The sequence below is a fragment of the Pleurodeles waltl genome, chromosome 3_1, assembly GCF_031143425.1.
Source record: "Pleurodeles waltl isolate 20211129_DDA chromosome 3_1, aPleWal1.hap1.20221129, whole genome shotgun sequence".
NCBI classification, from domain to species: Eukaryota; Metazoa; Chordata; class Amphibia; order Caudata; family Salamandridae; genus Pleurodeles; species Pleurodeles waltl.
This window is the reverse complement of record NC_090440.1, coordinates 1,029,666,153-1,029,685,198: the sequence shown is the minus strand read 5'-3', so window position 1 is coordinate 1,029,685,198 and position 19,046 is coordinate 1,029,666,153. Positions and strand designations below refer to the sequence as shown.

At 43.2% G+C, this 19,046-nt stretch overlaps 1 protein-coding gene across 1 annotated transcript in view; it reads left to right on the top strand.

Moving 5' to 3' along the window:
- The first annotated feature begins 8,198 nt into the window (after nt 1-8,198).
- The window catches only part of SNX4 (sorting nexin 4), a 454,378-nt gene continuing 443,530 nt past the window's right edge, over nt 8,199-19,046 (top strand). Inside the window, exons 1-2 of the mRNA XM_069224290.1 lie at nt 8,199-8,311; nt 12,962-13,042. The gene's annotated coding sequence lies outside the window, so the exon portion shown is untranslated. The remainder of the gene's footprint in view (nt 8,312-12,961; nt 13,043-19,046) is intronic.

Here is a 19,046-nt window from a genome sequence, read left to right as displayed (position 1 = left end):
GGAGCTTCACTCGTCTCCTAGTTCAGCCTAAGCTGCTCTGCTAAGCTACCATTATCTATCAGCCTGTGCTGCTAGACACCCTATACACTAATAAGGGATAACTGGGCCTGGTGCAAGGTGTAAGTACCCCTTGGTACTCACTACAAACCAGTCCAGCCTCTTACACTACTCACCTGAGAAGGTCTGCCAGATAGTAGTGGCAGCTGCATGTTGCACATCCTGACCCTCAGTCGACATGTGCCTTATCTGCAGGAGGAAGAGACTGGAAATGCCCTTGTGGCAGCACTGGACCCTGAGGACAGTGAGGATGAGGAGGCAGAGGATGAGGATGTGGACAACAGAAAATCAGTTATACGTCAATACTTGCAATGACACACAGGTGAGACAGTGGAACTGACCATTCCTCTGATTAATTATGTTTTCTGTGTGGCTGTAGCAGGATGGCATACTCTTCCTTTGCATCTTTACTTACTGTCCCCTATGGCTACTCATTTTGCATATGTTGGTGATATGACAACAGTGTACTGATGTGATGACTACAGACACAGGTCATAAAATGTATGCTATCACAGTGTTCAGATCATTTGCACATGATGTGACTGTTTCCATATATGCACATTTTCATAACATAAAACAGTTTCACTTAGGTTGTGTTCAAGGGTGTTTATTGTAGTGCAAATAATTGACGGAAAAGTGAAATGGAATGGGGTGATGGTTGAGGAAAGTCCAGGGTATTGTTCCATTCTGTTTGCAGCACAGGTCCAGTGTCCAAGGGGCCATTGTTAGGGGAGCAAAGGCAGTTCAAAGAGGACATGGTGGGACACAAGGGGGACATTCAGGAGGGTCTCATTTCCTGGCTGTTGTCTTGCTAGGTGTCTCTGGCTTCTGTTTGGGTCACAGAAAAGGTTTGCAGGGTTGTTCTCCTTATGCAGAAGGAGGGGTGCTGGTGGCCTGTGGGTCCTGTGGCAGGGCCTCCTGCCCCTAGCTGCAGTGGAAGTGGTGGACTAGTCAGGAGGCTGGCTAGTGGTAGTGGTCCGCTGGTGTGCTGTCCATTCCCTCATGATGTTGGCTATAGCTGCCAGAACCCTGCTATGGAGACCATGGTATTGTTGAGGGACTGCAAATCCTTCCTGATCTCCTAATGGTGTACCTCCTGCAGCCGCTCGTTCGCCTGCATTTTGGTAAGGATCTGGCCCATCTTATCCTGGGATTGTTGGTAAGCCCCCAGGACATTAGTGAGTGCCTCCTGGAGAGTTGGTTCCCTGGGCCTATCCTCCCCCTGGCGCACAGCGGTCCTCCTAGTGCCCCTGTTCCCTTGTGCCTCTGTCCCCTGAATGGTGGGCCCACTGCCACTGACCCTAGGTCCCTGATTGTCTTGGGGTTGAGGTGTGGACTGGGGTCCCTGTACAGGTGGGCACACTGCTGATTGACATGTCCTGGGGACAGAGGTGTGGGGACGTTGGGTGGGTGCTGTGGTGTTGGATACTGATGGGGGAGGCTCTGTGGTGGACTGTGAGTGGGCTGGGGTAGCCGACTGAGCAGTGGTCCCTGATGGGCCAGGTAGTTCATCCAGATCCTGAAGTCCAGAGTTACTGTCATCCTTGGGGTCATCTTCCGTTGGGAGACTGGTTAGTCGTTGCACCTCTTCGCCACTGAGATTGGCTGGGGCACCTGTGGGGATGTAATATAATACTTCATGTCTGCGACATATTGTACATCCCTTGCTTCCCAGCTATTGTTGCTGTTGCCCTGCCACCTTTGTTTGTGTATGGTGATGGATTGTGGGCTTGTTAGTTCTCCATGCTGTGCATGCTTTGGTGATGGGTGGAAATGCAGGGCTGGGAGGGCTGTCCATGCATTGGTATAGCACGCAGGGCTTGGCATTGGGGGTTAGTCAGATGTGTAGGTGCAGTGTGTGGGATGGAGTGGAGTGATGGGAGTGAGGGTGGGGGGGTGATGACATGCAGGCATGGGGGTGATAAGTAGTGAATATTGACTCACCAGTGTCCAGTCCTCCGGCAACTCCAGTGTGTCCCTCAGGATGCAGTATTGCCCATACTTGCTCCTCCTGTGTGGAGGTGGAGGTCCACCGGCAGTCCTCTGGATGGCGAGCTGGTGCCTTGCTGCAATGGAACGTACCTTCCCCCATAGGTTGTTCCACCTCTTCCTGAAGTCATCACGTGTTCTTGGATGATGTCCCATGGCGTTCACCCTGTCCACGTTTCTCTGCCATAACTCCATCTTCCTGGCAATGGATATTTGCTGTACCAGTGATCCAAACAGCTGTGGTGCTACCCTGACAATTTCCTCGACCATGACCCGCAACTCCTCATCAGTGAAAGGGGGGTGCCTTAGTGGGGACATGGGTGTTGTGTTGTGTGGTGTGTGTTGTGCAGAGGGTATTAAGTGATGTGGTGGGGTGTGGGATGTGGGGTGCGTGATCAATGGATGGGTGTTTGTGGTGAGTGAGTGTAGTTGTCTCAGTGGTCTTGTGTTAGTCTTGTGGCGCTTTTTGGTATTCGTAAAGGGTGGTGTGTAATGTGGGTGTGTGTTTTATAGTGCTGTTGGTGTGTGAGTGTGGTGTGTGTATGAGTGTCAGGTGTGTGTTTCTGGTATTGGCCAATGTTGTGTTGTTTTGTATTTGGGTAGCCATTCTGAGCACACCAGTGTGTACTGCCAATGGTTTACTGCCGTAGAATGTCCGCTGTGGTGATTCGTGGGTCATAATGTGCTGGGCGTTGTTTTGTTGGCGTAACGGTATGGGTGTTTGGACCGCCACTTTAGCACTGACCTTTGGGCTGGCGGATTTGTGTATATGCAGTATTCTGTCTGTTTGGTATGTGTGTCATAATATGGCAAACGGATATTCGCCACCGCAGGGTTATGTTGGCAGCCATCACCAGGGCAGTAAGCAGCATTTACCGCCAATGTCATAATGAGGGCCTTAGCCTACTAAACATCAATACTGTTAAACACTTGAAAAGAATAACATAAATTAGCAAAACCACATTATGCACATAAATTTCAGATTTCGAAGCAGAGGATTGTGACATCAGTTAATCAACAAAATACAATTTGTAGCAATCAATTTCAGATCTGGGCCATCCTTACTCTAACACAAATTTAGACTTGCATGTATGGGAAAAGGCTAACACATGCAGGCAATAGCAAAAAGTAAAGGACACAAATAACTTGGAAAATTAATCTAACTAGGCTTACTCTCTATAAAGAATTTGCTGGTGCAATTAGCTGAGCTGAAAAGAAACCATATTTAGTTATAACTCTCCTCATGGGACGGCAGACAGGAATACTTCATCAGTTAGAGGTTTCACCTTCTCCCGACACCAGTAGACAGAAGCATCAGGATAGTGAAGAACACAGGCTGCACATAGGACAGGTCAGCAGTTTGGACTTGATTGGGCACATTAGTATTGAACAGCATAAAGGAATAGGACAATTAAAAGTATGACTTTATTCATCAGCAGATAGCTAAAGGGTAAAGTGATTCAGAAGTAGTTGAGAGCAGCTGGGCATTATCAGCGCATCAAGACAGGTTCTGGCACAGTGACTAGACAGATTCACTCAAAGTCTGAATGTCTCTCATTAATTAGAAATATCCATGGTCCCTTGATTGGTCCTTCAGGTGGGCTCATCTTCGGCATCCAATCGTTGCCGCTGACATCATCAAGTTTGCAACTATTCCAGATTTCCTCAGCGAAAGCGCGCTGCCACTTCAATGATTTCATACAGTTCAGACAAAATATTACTGTAGGAAGTTGGCTCTGTATATACTATTTCAAAGTAAGAAATAGTGTGCACAGAGTCCAAGGGTTCCCCTTAGAGGTAAGATAGTGGCAAAATTAGATCATTCTAATGCTCTATTTTGTCGTAGTGTGGTCGAGCAGTAGGCTTATCAGAGGGTGGTGTTAAGCATTTGTTGTACACACACAGGCAATAAATGAGGAACACACACTCAAAGACTTTCCCCAGGCCAATAGGTTTTTATAAAGAAAAATACCTTTTCTTAGTTTATTTTAAGAACCAAAGGTTCAAGATTTTAAGTAAACACATAAAATGCAAGGTACTTCACACAGGTAAGTTAGGAACTTAAAAGCAATATCATATACAGTCTTTGTTAAAATGGCAATAATCTATTTTAAAAGTGGACACAGTGCAAAAATCAACAATTCCTGGGGGAGGTAAGTAAAGGTTAGATTGTGAGGTAAGTAAGACACTTACAAGTCTCAGTTCCTGGGCATATGCAGCCCACCGTTGGGGGTTCAAGGCAACCCCAAAGTTACCACCCCAGCAGCTGAGGGCCGTTCAGGTGAAGAGGTCAAAGAGGTGCCCAAAACACATAGGCGCCTATGGAGAATAGGGGTGCTCCGGTTCCAGTCTGCCAGCAGGTAAGCACCCGCGTCCTCGGGGGCAGACCAGGGGGGTTTTGTAGAGCACTGGGGTGACACAAGTAGGCACACAAAACACACCCTCAGCGGCACAGGGGCAGCCGGGTGCAGTGTGCAAAGCAGACGTCGGGTTTTGAATAGTATTCAATGGAGGGGCCCGGGGGTCACTCTAGCGGTGCAGGCAGGCACAGCGGGGGGCTTCTCGGGACATCCACCACCTGGGCTAGGCAGAGGGTCGCCTGGGGGGTCACTCCTGCACTGAAGTTCGGTTCCTTCAGGTTCTGGGGGCTGCGATTGCAGTGTTGGTTCCAGGCATCGGGACCCTTGTTACAGGCAGTCGCGGTCACGGGGAGCCTCTGGATTCTCTCTGCAGGCGTCACTGTGGGGACTCAGGGGGGTCGTCTCAGGCTACTCACGGGGTCGCAGTCGCCGGGGAGTCCTCCCTGTGGTGTTTGTTCTCTGGATCTCGAGCCGGGGGCGTCGGGTGCAGAGTGGGAAGTCTCACGCTTCCGGCTGGAAACGTGAAGTCTTTGAAAGTTGCTTCTTTGTTGCAAAGAAGTTGCTGGTGTTGAGCAGGGCCGCTGCTCATGGGAGTTTCCTGGTCCTTCAGTCCAGGGCAGTCATCTGAGGCTTCAGAGGTCGCTGGTCCCTGTCGGATGCGTCGCTGGTTGCAGGTTTTCGAATCAGGAGACAGGCCGCTAGGGCTGGGGCCAAAGCAGTTGTTGTCTTCCGTCTTCTCTGCAGGCTTTTAGGTCAGCAGTCCTTCTTGTTTCGTCAGGTTGCAGGAATCTGATTTCCTGGTTTCTGGGGTGTCCTTAAATACTAGATTTAGGGGTGTGTTTAGGTCTGGGAGGGCAGTAGCCAATGGCTACTGTCCTGGAGGGTGGTTACACCCTCTTTGTGCCTCCTCCCTGTGGGGAGGGGAGCACATCCCTAATCCTATTGGGGGAATCCTCCAAACCTAAGATGGAGGATTTCTAAAGGCAGAGGACACCTCAGCTCAGGACACCTTCAGGGCTGGCCTGACTGGTGGGTGACTCCTCCTTGTTTTTCTCATTATCTCCTCGAGCCTTGCCACAAAAGTGGGGGCAGTGGCCGGAGGGGCGGGCAGCTCCACTAGCTGGGATGCCCTGGGGCGCTGTAACAAAAGGGGTGAGCCTTTGAGGCTCACCGCCAGGTGTTACAGTTCCTGCAGGGGGAGGTGTGAAGCACCTCCACCCACGTCAGGCTTTGTTCTTGGCCACAGAGTGACAAAGGCACTCTCCCCATGTAGCTAGCAACGTGTCTGGTTTGTGGCAGGCTGGCAGGAACTGGTCAGCCTACTCTAGAAGTCGGGTTGGAATTTAGGGGCATCTCTAAGATGCCCTCTGGGTGTATGTTACAATAAATTGCACACTGGCATCAGTGTGCATTTATTGTGCTGAGAGGTTTGATACCAAACATCCCAGATTTCAGTGTAGCCATTATGGAACTGTGGAGTTTGTGTTTGACAAACTCCCAGACCATATACTCTTATGGCTACTCTGCACTTACAATGTCTAAGGTTTTGCTTAGACACTGTTGGGGTATAGTGCTCATGCACATATGCCCTCACCTGTGGTATAGTGCACCCTGCCTTAGGGCTGTAAGGCCTGCTAGAGGGGTGACTTACCTATGCCACAGGCAGTGTGAGGTTGGCATAGCACTCTGAGGGGAGTGCCATTTCGCCTTAGTCTTTTTCTCCCCACCAGCACACACGAGCTGTGAGGCAGTGTGCATGTGCTGAGTGAGGGGTCCCCAGGGTGGCATAAGACATGCTGCAGCCCTTAGAGACCGTCCCTGGCATCAGGGCCCTTGGTACCAGGGGTACTAGTTACAAGGGACTTATCTGAGTGCCAGGGCTGTGCCAATTGTGGAAGCAAAGGTACAGTTTTGGGAAAGAACACTGGTGCTGGGGCCTGGTTAGCAGGGTCCCAGCACACTTTCAATCAAAGCTTAGCATCAGCAAAGGCAAAAAGTTAGGGGGTAACCATGCCAAGGAGGCATTTCCTTACAATTACATTTTCTAGTTTGTTACTTCAGAATTATTTCTTACAGTACACAGGATGGACTAAACACTTCTCATACGAAAATGATATGTTTACTGTCTTGTTCGACACCTACAACAAATATTGTTACATAGTTATCATTGAAACATGTTCTTTGTCTTCAATATAATAGGACATTCAACATCACGTCAGCAACCTAAGGAAAGAATTCAGGTCATAGGGAACAGAATTAGCAAGTAATTTTCCTGTACTGCTGCAAGAATGACTCTTTCAGGCCTAGTCAAGCTAAGAAAGCCTACATACACAAAAACCTATTGCATATCTTGCAATTTGAAATCAAATATGCAAAGCAAAATATTTAATTGCAAACCTTGTTTACAACATGTTAGAAGTTTAAACATGCATTTATTTTCTGCACACATATAACTCTACTTAATTAAAATCAACTTAAATCAATATAAGTACGATTATTTCATATTCATTTAATACTTTACTTTTAATATTCATCTAGTAAAAATACTTATTGGATTATTTCACATCAGTAGTTTACTGAAATATAAATGCACAATGTCTTCATGTTAAACGTAATGTCAAAATATGAATGGCAGTCACATTGTACACCATAATTCAAACATGCACATTTTACATTTCCATGTTCATTTCTCTGTTAGGCTTTTAAATGAGGGTTTGTAAGTCCCCATATGCTAAATTCTATGCAACTAAAGTATTAGTAAAATTTGATCTCTATCAGATATTACCCACAAAACATGAACACATGCCCTTAAGGATCAGAGCTGCTGTTTTTGGGGCGTCGGTTCAATATGCTGTGATTCTGGGCAAATCACTTAATACCACTCCTTCCACCCACTTATGAAAAAGATGAATATGTCCTTTTGAAATATAGGTGGTGCTCATGTAAAGCACTCCAATACCTTTTGGTCGAGTAGGCGCTTTATTAAGCTGCAAACAAAATAAACTAAAATTAACAACATTGAATTTGTACCTAACAGCAAACCTCTATAATCCTAAATCATATTAATTACATTTACCTATGAGCTCCAAGCAAATGTCAAAGGGGTCAACTCTATATTAAAAGCGTCCGTTTTGGTTCAACTTTCATACTGTACAATAATGATTTTGTACAGCTGTCAAAAAACACGGTCTTCCGGGAGCAAACTTGGGGCTATAACAATCATATATACTCATGGGTAGATGAAGTCACTTCGTGAGCAGTATCAAAACGGCTGAGTGTAGGACTGATGAGGGACTTTGTTCTTCGGGATTATCTGGAAGAGAACTGATTGTTCATTGGCTGCACGTTAGAATAAAGGTTAGAACCCTGATCTATGATTTGCTAGGAAGGGTGCCATGTTTATTGGCTGAGCGACCACGGAACGTTGTCGTGACCTGTTGATCAGTCAAGGACCGCTTGCCAATTGTTAATTGGTTATGGGGCTTAGCCACTGCACGTGCCTCGGACACCGTATTTACCTGCTGCACGTGACAGCCTCCGCTTCCAGTTAGTAGGCGGTGTTTACAGTCCTGTTTACTACTGGTTCTGAATGAGTGTTCTGCTAGGACTGTTCCATAACGGCCACCACTAGCATTCGCCCAAGTGAACCAACACCATCACTGTAAGAAAATACAGAGAGTCGTTTGAATGACGTTAGTGCTAGTAGTAAATACGCCATGACTAAGGCAGAGTCAGTGTATTAAACCTTGCCAAACAGCAGTTGCTGTGATGCTATAGCCCATCCGCGAGCCACCCGGCGTGTACCATCTCCATGAGCGCGTCATCTCCTGCTCCTCCCAGCTGGGTCAGACCAGAGTGACTACTGTCCGTTCCTAGGGAGTTTGCCTGGACCCTGCCCTGCCGCTGTGAGTGTTCCTGCCCGCTCCGTCCCCGCTCTTTGGCCCCTCTGCCCCCCGTGTCGCTGTTGCACTAAGCGAGCTTGTCTGACTCGTGCCAGATTCGAGACGGGAGAGATACCACCTACCCTCTGCCGTCCACCCTTAAGATCTCTCTGGGCGCCTTCTTATGCTCTGCTCCCGTGCCCGTCTCCCTCCCGTGCGCCACCGCCCATTGCCACCCTCTCCCGTGGGTTTTCCCAGCATGTTGAAACGGTACACCTGACCCCTTCTGCACCCGGTCACGCCCTGTGTTCTTTACTCCGCTTATCGGCCTGTCTGGAAAATACAACTGCCAGCCAGCACGTTTTCACTGTACCTCAGTGACAGGGTGTTGTCAAGCCAGGCAAAGTTATCCATTGGCAGGCAACCAGATGGAAACGCTGCTTCCAAGGCTCCCCATCTAATGTGTCTCCCCTCTACATTCTCAATGAAGCGGCAGCAGCAGGGCTGGACAGACGCCCTTTCATTCTAGATAGTGTTCACATGTTTACTGCTGCAAACCAAGGCTATGGAGCTTGCTGCTTCTGCAGCTTGGGTATGGGTCTCGGGTGCTTGTTCACCATCACGGCTGAGTGGTCCTATTTCACGGGTGACTCCTTCACCTGGCACTGGCTTTGAACTAAAATGCATTACATTCTGAGATTTGTCACGAAACCTCCTTTTGTTATTTCGCTAGTTTGCCTTGTCATTTCATTTGTGTAGCGCACATCTACCACGACTGTGATCTTGAAACACGTTTTCCGTGTTCAGTTACTCGCAGGCCGGGGTATCCATGGGTTGTCTGATTGCCAGCAGTCTGGAACCCGATACATACGAGCTTGCAAGAAGGGTGGGGAAGAGTGTGGTTGAAGAGTAGACTTAATGACATGAATGTAATGTCATGTGTGTGGTTGTGTAAATATATATATGAATGTGTATGTATAAGTGCACATCTCATTTTAAAGACATATAGTTTTTATATAGGCAATTCCAGAATGCAGAAAGGGTTGGACAGTCTAGTCCCCAAGTTTGAATGATCTCAGAGCAAGGGGAGACGGAAGATACCCTAGCATATGGATCTGCGTGCACCCCAGCACCAAAGAGGTTAAGGGGCAAGGCAGAGGTGCATTAGAATTAAGAGCCCATTGAAAAGAACATGCATTTACATCATAATTTGAAAAATGTGCATTTCTGACAACAAATGTGCCATCAAGCTCTGTCCTGCTCAGTCTTGAAAAGATAATGTCAGTGTGTCATTTATTTGTGTATTTACATATTTGGAATTTGTTGAGCGCCTAATTAGCATTTAGGTTTCTTCATGAACAGTTGACCTTCCTTCAGGGGTCTCAAACCTTTCTGTAGCGAGAGCTACTTCTGATCATTGAAAATTATTGTGAGCTACTGAAGGCTAAACAACTTGGGCATTGTTACCAGACAACCCCACGCCTACCTTCACTGACTTTAAGCTTAATGTCCATAGAACCAGATACTATGGTTTGAGCAAAATACTTTGACAAGGGACAACATGACAGGGCTGCCATGTGTCAGTGAGGGCATTGTTATCGGGCATGCATGAACATGTGCATATGTATGGGATATATGTGTGGATGAATGAAAGCCTGTGATGTATATACTTGTGGCAGGGACATACCTTTTGCCATATAAGGCACTGCTACATTTATAACGCAATCACAAAACCATTTTTTTAAATGGTAAAAATTTAAAGTGCAAAATGTTCATAATATGGGACATTTTTCTGCACCTTAAATTTCTCCCATTTAAAAAATGACTGCATTTTTCCGTTATAACTATGGCACAGTGTTCTGCTGGTTAATGGGAGCAAGAGCCATATTGTTTGAAAATGACAACATTTTGAAAAAAAAATGAGAAGATTAAAATGAAAAGTTAATTATTAAGATAGGTTTTCATTTTAATATTCTCTGATTTGAAACCATTGAGAAACATAATTTTGTTCTCACCTCCAATGTTGGGTTGACCTGGACTTTTATTTAAGAGTTAAATACCTTAGTGGTTCAATTCTTCACCTCTGTGATTCACCATTGGTCAAAAATCTGACTCCAGCACTGCTCATTATTAGATGCAGCTATCTGCAGCCTCTTGATAACAATGTAAAATAAACACAGCCAAGCCTTAACTTTAAAAGAAAAAAATATGTCCCTGTGCTTATTTAAAAATGAGCTCAAGGCTCTGAACTACCCTGAGGATGCCAGGGAACTACTGGTAGCTCGCGATAGGCTGGTTGGAGACATCTGCTTTTTGTTGGAACTAAAATGTCTGTTTTAGGAATTTATGGGTTTAGAAGGAACTGTGTCCATGGGAAACACTATTGGCTTTGCAGTATGGTGCACACTTGTGATACTAGCTTGTGGGTATGGGCTGCACACTCAACATGGGTTCTCCTCCTCTCAAAGGACACTGTTTAGTTGGCAAGATTTTGTCACCACCATGAACTTTCCAGGTTTAAAGGGATGCTCCCACGTTCACCTGCTTAGCTGTCTCAGTTGTTTGTTGTCCTCCTGCTCTCATGCTGAACACTATCCCTCTCAGTATCACAAGACAGTCGGCAGTGAACGGGGCATGCATTGTTCAAAGTAACTCCCTTCAACCTTTGTACTTGGAGCACAGGGTGCATTTGTTACACGTAACTTTAACATAAAGCTTAACAAGTAACCTTCTCAGTTATACGAAATGATAACCCCATTTAGTTTTTTACTTAATTTTAAATGGAAGCTCTGGTTGAATCACCAATTAATTGTCACAGGACCCTTTTCCAACTTTGACTGGTGGAGCTCTAAGGTATGGCCATTCAGTTGTACCATTTGAATGTGGCTGCTGTGTCTTTAATCATGACTTGTCGTAGGTGATGTAGAAAGTGCAAGTGTAGGCTGCCTGGTTCAGACACTTGTACATCTGCTGTCTTGGCTAGCAACCCAGCCCAAGCAACCAAAATAGCTGCCAATGAATGATATCACCTTTGCAGCACTTTTGCAAACTGACATTGACTCCAAGCTGTTGCTGTTTGCTTCTTGATCTTGTCCACACCTCATCTTCCAGTGTTTTTGGTAATTACTGGCAGCAGGCACATTTAGCACCGTATACCGTGGTGGTTTGTTACAGATCTGGTATTGTTAAAACACGTTTTGTGCTCTCCTCTCTTCTGACATCTCTGCCTCTAGATGCTGACCACCACCTCTCATTCTTTCAGTCACTACAGTGAAGCTGATGGTTCTTGTGGCAGGTGCGGTGGTGAGGTTGATGATGTACTCTGCGTTTGTCTGCCGGAGAGAGTTGTCCTTTCTTTTTCTCTGTTACGTATTCCTACCCCAAAAAACTGTTATGGGAAAATTGTGTAGCTCTTGCCACAAAATGGGTTCTGAAGGTTGAGTATGTGCAACAGTGTCCGGCGTAATCCCTCCACCTCAAATATATTCAAGGCCATCTATCTTTCAACCTTCATTTGTTGCTCCAACAAATGTTGTTGATTGAAGTCTTTATTATACCCGTTTTTGTAAATTCCACGGTACAGTTCAGTTTGTTGCAAAACCTACACAAGTATTCCCTTTGTTGCATGCTGCACTACATGGCTGTTGCAATGCTCCCAAAACCAAGAAATACCCCCCCCCCCCAATGGAACTCCTGTTCACTCAAAACAGTTCTATCAAGCCACAAATCTGACTTTGGTATAATTCCCAACTTTTCGGTCCTGCATTCCATACATTTATGATTTGCAAATCATACTGTTCAGTAATACATTCCGTTCAGACAAGGCAATTGACAGCATTTAACTTGCTGATTGAAATAAATGGGCATAACCTGTGGTGCAAGCACCAATAATCATAGCATGCTAAAGATACAATTGACCTGATCAAATACACAAAATTCCTTCATAAACAATTAACAATAAGCAATACAATGTTCATATCGCCACCGACCAATCTCAATGACCACAGAGAAAGCACAGAAATGTACAGACATAGTACAAATCTAAAAGCTCTACACCAGTGGTCTCCAAACCTTTTAATGCAGCGCCACCCCCCAGTTGAAAAATAAAAATCATTGGGCCCCCCTCAGAATTTTTCACAAATATTTGATAAAGATGGCAATGTTTAAATATGTATAGACATATTTAAACATTGCAGTTAAGTACTGTTACCTTTTAAAATGTTAATAACATGTTTCTACTTAAAACAAAACACTGTTATCTGTGTAATGCTTCTTTTGGCCAGAGTCTGGCGCCCCCCCCCCCCGGGATCACTTGAGGCCCCCCTAGGAGGCCCGCCCCCCAGTTTGAAGACCCCTGCTCTACACAATCATATTGCACGTAGATATATGCTACTGAAATGCTCATGCCATTACTAATAGACGAAATCTGTGTTAACATTAGTTTCCTTTCACTTACTTTTTTGTTAAATCTGGATGTCTCATCTGTTTTATCAATAATTTAAGGAAAATGAGACTGATTGTATATTATTAACCAAGGCAGAAAGTTTATGAAGGGAAATCCTTTGCAATCTTATTTGTGTACTTCTCTTTCCAAATTCACCTCTTAAACCAACTGTAAAAGGCAAACAACACCTACTTACATTTATGTTAAGTTACAATATATTTTCTACATAGGATGCCAACGAACAAGCCATATTGAAACTTGCCTGACCGAGTACATCATCACGGAGCAAAGAATCATAATTTCGTCTTAAGGTAAGTCTCACTAAGGAGATTTCTTTCCTAAGTTAGTGGTCAGTTTTCAAGCGTGTTGCTGTTTAGAATGCATGCCCACTAAAGCTTACAGGAGAGGCCCTTGTACATACTAGTACCCTTTTGTTTCTGGTACATCAATTTAGGAGTGGATGTTCCTGTCTGAATCAGGGATATCTCCCTCCAACACTCCTTGTGGACTGCCTAACGTCTGAGGGTAGGGTGCACATAGGCATAACAACAAATAATTCATATATAAGTAAGGTGCTGTATGCTGAACTTTTAGGTCTTATGGAAAATCGTTGTTTCTTGTAGCTTCAATTACAGGGAGTGCAGAATTATTAGGCAAGTTGTATTTTTGAGGATTAATTTTATTATTGAACAACAACCATGTTCTCAATGAACCCAAAAAACTCATTAATATCAAAACTGAATATTTTTGGAAGTAGTTTTTAGTTTGTTTTTAGTTTTAGCTATGTTAGGGGGATATCTGTGTGTGCAGGTGACTATCACTGTGCATAATTATTAGGCAACTTAACAAAAAAAAAAATATACCCATTTCAATTATTTATCATTACCAGTGAAACCAATATAACATCTCAACATTCACAAATATACATTTCTGACATTCAAAAACAAAACAAAAACAAATCAGTGACCAATATAGCCACCTTTCTTTGCAAGGACACTCAAAAGCCTGCCATCCATGGATTCTGTCAGTGTTTTGATCTGTTCACCATCAACATTGCGTGCAGCAGCAACCACAGCCTCCCAGACACTGTTCAGAGAGGTGTACTGTTTTCCCTCCTTGTAAATCTCACATTTGATGATGGACCACAGGTTCTCAATGGGGTTCAGATCAGGTGAACAAGGAGGCCATGTCATTAGATTTCCTTCTTTTATACCATTTTTTGCCAGCCACGCTGGGGAGTACTTGGACGCGTGTGATGGAGCATTGTCCTGCATGAAAATCATGTTTTTCTTGAAGGATGCAGACTTCTTCCTGTACCACTGCTTGAAGAAGGTGTCTTCCAGGAACTGGCAGTAGGACTGGGAGTTGAGCTTGACTCCATCCTCAACCCGAAAAGGCCCCACAAGCTCATCTTTGATGATACCAGCCCAAACCAGTACTCCACCTTGCTGGCGTCTGAGTCGGACTGGAGCTCTCTGCCCTTTACCAATCCAGCCACGGGCCCATCCATCTGGCCCATCAAGACTCACTCTCATTTCATCAGTCCATAAAACCTTAGAAAAATCAGTCTTGAGATATTTCTTGGCCCAGTCTTGACGTTTCAGCTTGTGTGTCTTGTTCAGTGGTGGTCGTCTTTCAGCCTTTCTTACCTTGGCCATGTCTCTGAGTATTGCACACCTTGTGCTTTTGGGCACTCCAGTGATGTTGCAGCTCTGAAATATGGCCAAACTGGTGGCAAGTGGCATCGTGGCAGCTGCACGCTTGACTTTTCTCAGTTCATGGGCAGTTATTTTGCGCCTTGGTTTTTCCACACGCTTCTTGCGACCCTGTTGACTATTTTGAATGAAACGCTTGATTGTTCGATGATCACGCTTCAGAAGCTTTGCAATTTTAAGAGTGCTGCATCCCTCTGCAAGATATCTCACTATTTTTGACTTTTCTGAGCCTGTCAAGTCCTTCTTTTGACCCATTTTGCCAAAGGAAAGGAAGTTGCCTAATAATTATGCACACCTGATATAGGGTGTTGATGTCATTAGACCACACCCCTTCTCATTACAGAGATGCACATCACCTAATATGCTTAATTGGTAGTAGGTTTTCGAGCCTATACAGCTTGGAGTAAGACAACATGCATAAAGAGGATGATGTGGTCAAAATACTCATTTGCCTAATAATTCTGCACTCCCTGTAGAGTAAAGCATAAATGCATTTCTAGAAGAGTTGTATATTTATTTTCATTTTTTCCAACTCTCTTTATACCTATGCACACACTGAATAGTGACGAACATCTTTGTAAATATCCTATTGTGTAATCCAAATAAAAAGTATACTAAAGCACACAAATCAGGTAGTTTTTTAGCAAGACATTTAGACAAAAGGGTTCTTAAGTGCTTCTGCCTTTTTAGTTTAATTATGTTTCAATTGTACTGGGTGACTTCATGCTTTTGTATTTTAAGGCAGTTGGAGTGCCCCTAACAACAACCTTTTGATATGAAAAATGTCACTCTCTTAATAAGTGCTCATTATTGATAGGACATACAAAGGTGTCAGGGCTTTAGGAAATCAAGTGAAGGGAATTCTGTACTGTTTGGTAAATTTCAAGTCGATGTATGATGTGATATCTTGAAGGACCTTCCTGAACGGCAGCATGACACATACTGAGCAAGATGACTGTTGGGAGGGTTGTCGCATATGAAACATATACCAATATGTTTTCCTTTTGTAACAGTAAATGGATGTGTCAGTAATAACTTATTTTCTGAAATAAAAGTAAAGAATCAGCTGCGTTCTCCCTGTGGGAATTTCATTTCCGTTTATATCCAGGTGTGTTTGCAGAAGGTTTCACAATGATCTACCAATGTTTTTTTTGCTAATGACCCTAAATTGAAAAAAACATGCATCTTGAAAGTTCAGTCACCTCTTTGTTTCTTCACATTATCTTGCCTATGTTTATACCCTCTGTCGGCTGTGGCAAAATACGACTCTAGGGAAGGATTTGGGACTAGTTGACCTGATGATAATCCTTTATGCAAACACCTTCAGACATTTTGAACTTGAAGTTAGAAACTTTCACCATCCCCTTTGAAACCAGCAAAGTAGTAAGACAGCTACACTTCTGCTTCACTGTTGGTTTTGTTGTATATTATCAATTTCCCTTGGGGCAGGAGGCAGCGAAGTGGGAACCCAAGTGGATTATTGACTCACATAGATGGATGATCGGAGCAGTGCGTCAAAACTTTATGGTAATACAGCAGTTTATTTTCCATTCACACTGGCTTTCCCAAAGTAACTAGAGAAGAGGGCCAAATATCTACTGATTCAAATGAGATCCAGGCACTGAAAAATTATAAAAATGTTACTAGATCTGCAGGGCTAGTAGCTTTTTAATCTGCTCAACCTAACTGTAATTTACCTGCCCATAAACTGGTCTCAAATTGTGTGATCCTAGGCACATGTTTTGTTTTATGGGGCCTCCTTTTTGTTCATTATCACATATGAGAGCACCTTCAATTATGCGAGTTCACATTTTCTGCTGTTTAAAAAAAATCTCCTTTTGATTTACTAAACATTTGCTCCATGTATAATAAGAACCAAGCCCACATATAGGGTACACCTGACCCCTTGCTTGCCCCTTAGTTGACTAATAGCATTGTCATCAAGGCAGGAATATTTCCTAGTTCATGTGTAAAAGCTCACGTTTAATAAATATATTAATAAAGCATGATGTTTTAGTGCTCTGTCACTTACAGACAGCACATTTCAATTGAAATAGCCACAGACTTTCCCACGAACATGCAGTCTTACTGATAAGATTAAATAGTGCACAAACAATGTTTGGAAATTGGGTTACAGCAAAAATATTTAACATTTACACAGAACCAAGTAATGTGTTCTGATTTGTTTTCATCCTATAAAAATCTTTTTTACCACACAGAATTTCAAAAATGTGTATTCATAACAACTGAACTACATTTTTAAATGTTTATACAGTTCACTTATTAGCTATTTCAATGTTGTTAGGGAAAAAAGCCTGAAATCTTACAACCTTTCGTTTCACATGCTTTGCCCACTACAATTGTCGCACAGTTAACTTTACAAAATCTTCTAACTTCACAGTCAGAGAAAGTAAAGTAAATGTAAGAAGACAAGCTGACACTTGACCGCTGTCTCTGAATGCCAAGCATGTGTGACAAGATAAAAATAAGATTTAAAGGTATCTTTATTGCTCATTCTCTTTCAACTCGCCAGAACAGGCGAGTAGGCCCTAAAATAGCCCGTCCTGATGAAATCTGACTTGCCATAGTGAGTAGATTTCTCAAGGCCTGAGATCTTAACCTAAACATGGCTAAAAAAGGAAACAATGTTTCCACTTTTGAATATGTCAACAAGTTATAACATTTCAAGGAAGCAGCAAATGGACTTGGCAAATGAAGCTGGTTGAGGTTTGGTTAAAGTCCATGGTGGGAGGGCTTATATTATTTTAATTTTGTGAACTGTCAAAAAAATATGAAAGCACAGCCATAATAAAGTTGGGAGGTAATGCTAGGCATTAATAATGCAACTCTTTTTTTTTTTTTTTTTTTTTTTTTTAAAAAGCTCCATAATGCCTGTTCCCTCCTTGGTCCATCTTACGTCTCCGTACTGGGACTTGTAATGTCCTCGTCATACATATCTTTGCCTCCCCACCATCCATTAACATATGAGGTTGATGCATCTCTCTGCCCATACATTTCTGTTTGTCATATTTAGCTTTGATGTTGCTATATGTATATTTTAAAAATAATATTCACCTCTGATGCTAAATGAGTTTTAAACTATGTCTACTTATAAAAAGTTCACTTTCACACGTCTTAACCAAATGCAAGTTAAATAGTAATGGAAACGTTAATCACTGCATTTATTTTCGAGTATTGATAGATATTTGTCACTGTCCATATACGTTAACACTGTGTACTGTTGAGCTCAATAAAAATAGTTTGAAAAAAGATACAGTATCACTTTGACCCCTCAGCTAATGTTGCTTGGGGTTCACAGTGGGGTGTTTCTGGAATTTGGTCAGTGCTTCACATTTGTTGCTATGGTGGTGGTGTGTGTGTGTGTATATATACACATATATATCCGCAGCTTGGTATAATCTCTGCCCTCCTACTTTTAATTAATGGTTGGCTCGCATCTTGGCAATGTATAACCTTGAGTATAACTTATATGCCTGGAAAGGTAAATGGGAAAAAGGGGGGGGGGGTGGATTTGGGCTCCACTGCAAAATTGGATGGTTGTGGAGTTATTGACTCATATGGAATGATTACGGCTGTTACCTTCCTCTCCACAATCCTTGTCGATTTAAGATAAATTATGAAATATGGATTTAGAAACCATTGTATAATTATCTAAGGGGGTGGGGGTCACTGAGCCCAGACTGGATATCTCTTTAAACTCTAGTTTTTTATTTAAGGGATTGGTCCTGGTTCGGTCTATATGACATTTAAAATTGCTAGTCTTTTAGTTGCTGCTGTTTTAGTTGTTTTTGAATCATGGCTTTGTTGTGTGTTTTATTTCTTCGTGGATTTGCTTGTAATTACTATACCAGAAAACTCTTGATTTTGTCATTGATTTCTTCTTTTTGTGCAATTATCTTGGAACAATCTCCCAAAAAAAATAATAATAATAATTGTGCATCGTACATATTACCTTCTTTGCTTTTAGTGGACACTGCTGGCACAGAGTGGAAGTGGTGACAAGAAATCAAACATTTTAGTGCTTTTACAGCATAAACTATGTTGGTGACAGGCGGGAAACACTGCCTCTGTGCTGCTTTTTATTGCATGTTACCATATAATTTGTTGCATTATTTTTTAATGTCTGGCTTTACCATGTAACTGCCGCTATTACTATTCTAATCACCGTAAAGTGTTTAAGAAGCTATACTGAGACACTAGCTTAGGCTCCGCCCCCATGTTGATATTCTTCTTTACAAGCTTTAGATTGAGCAGTAGTTTTGTGCTTCCACCCCTCAAAAGTTCCATTGCAATTTTTGCCATTTGTAGCCCATGAACTGTGATAGATTTGTAACGTTCATCTATATGCTGTTTCAGTAAAACAACAAGAAGAAATTACATCCGGTATTTAAAAACAGTGTTTCATGTTGTGTGGGGTCAGCAGCAGTTTGGCCAACAATATGCGCACGTCTTGATAGAGAATAACATGAAAGATGGTTGTTGTAATTTAGTTGTAATATTTTAAGGTAGCAACATGTAATTACATGTAGGCAGATTTTGTTAGATTAGAGGTTATGACATATTTAAATATAAGTGGTAC